A 2,220-nucleotide genomic window follows, 5' to 3' on the forward strand; every position below is an offset into this window, starting at 1 on the left:
TGCTGTCCAGGAGGTCCTTAGGAGAGCCCTGCTGTCCAGGAGGTCCTTAGGAGAGCCCTGCTGTCCAGGAGGTCCTTAGGGGAGAGAGTTCTACTGTCTATGAGGTCCTTAGGAGAGATATTTCTACTGTCTATGAGGTCCTTAGGAGAGAGACTTCTGCGGTCCATGAGGTCCTTAGGGGAGTCCTGCTGTCTAGGAGGTCCTTAGGAGAGAGAGTTCTGCTGTCTAGGAGGTCCTTAGAGAGTCCTGCTGTTTTTGAGGTCCTTAAGAGAGAGAGTTCTCCTGTCTGTGAGGTTCTTAGGAGAGTCCTGCTGCCCTTGTGGTCCTTACAGAGTTCTGCTGTCTATGAGGTCAGAACCGAGTGTATGGCACATAACATTATTCAAGTGAACTGTCACTTTTTGCAGTGTCCAATTTGCCCTTAAACTAATCTAATTAATTTTCTCATGAAGACATCCTGTGTATCAGAGTAGAGCTGCATGTTTGTTTTAGAATTTTCACTTTGTTCTTTTGTATAGCTTTCATTTTCCTAGTGAGATTTCCTATCTATGCCCTGTTACATTCATCTTTTGCTTTCAATAATTTAGCATACTATTACAGATGTTTTAATGTGCCTGCCTGTTCATTCAAACAGCTGATCCATCCGACGGTTGGTTTCTCTTGCTGACTTCTTTTAAGGTTGGGCCTACTATCCTGCTTCTTTCAATGTCTGTCTTTTTAATCAGATTCTGAAAGTTATGTACATTACATTGTACCAAATCTGGATTGTGTTGCCATTCTATGAAGGATGTTGAATTTTATTCAGTTGCATAATTAAAATTGTATAAGGCTTGGTTTTTGTTTACTTACACTGATTGATTTTCATTTTGCCTTTAGTCTTGGGTCATGGCCCTTATTCTGAGACATCACAAAGCATACTTGTTCTGGGGTCTTAACAGAATAGCGAAGTCTCTACTCTGACCAGACTAAACTCCAATATTCCCCAACACTGTGCAATCCTAATTCCACTGTTTAATTCTCTGTTTTCTAAGCAGCTACTCTTTGTACAGATTGTGAACCTCATCTGGGATATTCACAGTTCAGTCCTCAGCCAAAGACCCGAGAAAAACCTTTACCTAGACTTCTAGGTGTTCTCTCTGCCCAGCTCCTCGTCGTCATAAAAAACAATAGCTCGTTAGCAACACACAAACTCCAGGCATTACTCCCTCAATGCAGTGAGACTGCTCTCTTCTTAGGTTCTTCCACTGCAGTGGGGAAAGGGCCCTCAAGCAAAGAATCAGGAAGAATATGAAGCTCACCTCATCTGTTACCCTTTTCCCAAGAAAAGGGTTCTTGTGGTTAATATCTGAAATGATTTTTCTGTTTTGTTTCAAAATATATATTTTGTCCAATTTCCTGGTTGTTTATGGAGAAAGGCTATGTCTAATATCAGTAATTTTATCACAGTCAGACATTTTATATTTTTAAACTGATTTTAAAGTGGTTTTCTTGGAGGAAACATTTTATTTTCAGACAAATACAGAATACTGTATGATAGGATCACAAGTTTAAATATGGAATCCTTATCTTTGCTATCAGTTTGTCCTTTGGGCTTCTGTTAATAGACGACAATATGAGCCATCATCCTTGGCTGTAGGGCTGGCCTCAGCTCAAGATGCAACGTCCTCTCCCTAGATGACAGCACTAGCAGAGGACAGCCCAGAAGATACAGCTCAGGGAGAGTGACCAGTCTGACCCGCACATATGGGGGCAAATCATGAGAGGAGTGCAATAGACCAGTGATGGGAGTATGGCAGCTACATAATCAGGACGCAGCTTGATGACCTCATTTGGAGGCACGACAGAGATACATAGCTGCACACACTCGCCCTGCAAGACATTCCATTGGACCAGCCTTATGGAGCTAAGCTGATGGAGCCCTGGAGCTAGAGGAGACATGTGGAGACCCACGCCAACGCTGAGATGCTTCCACCTTCACTGGATCCACAAGAATTTCTACCCACTGGCCTGTAATCTCCCTGCATTTGGCATCATTACATGTGCTATGTGAATCTGAAGAGGAATTTATAGACTGGTATTGGACTGGGCTGGAATGTTTTCTTAATATACATTACTCTTTGATATTAAGCTCTTTCTTATGCACATATGAGTGTCTCTGGATTTGCTTCTCTAGTCAACTCAGACTAACACAGGGAGTGAAGCCATGAAGTCCCCAAAGTA

General features: G+C 42.3%; 1 protein-coding gene across 1 annotated transcript in view; it reads left to right on the forward strand.

Moving 5' to 3' along the window:
* The window catches only part of SLC9A9 (solute carrier family 9 member A9), an 859,212-nt gene that overhangs the window by 679,586 nt on the left and 177,406 nt on the right, over positions 1-2,220 (forward strand). The window lies entirely within an intron of this gene.

The sequence above is a fragment of the Echinops telfairi genome, unplaced genomic scaffold (genome assembly GCF_000313985.2).
Source record: "Echinops telfairi isolate 266 unplaced genomic scaffold, ASM31398v2 ScPeMD7_16;HRSCAF=60, whole genome shotgun sequence".
Taxonomy (NCBI): domain Eukaryota; kingdom Metazoa; phylum Chordata; class Mammalia; order Afrosoricida; family Tenrecidae; genus Echinops; species Echinops telfairi.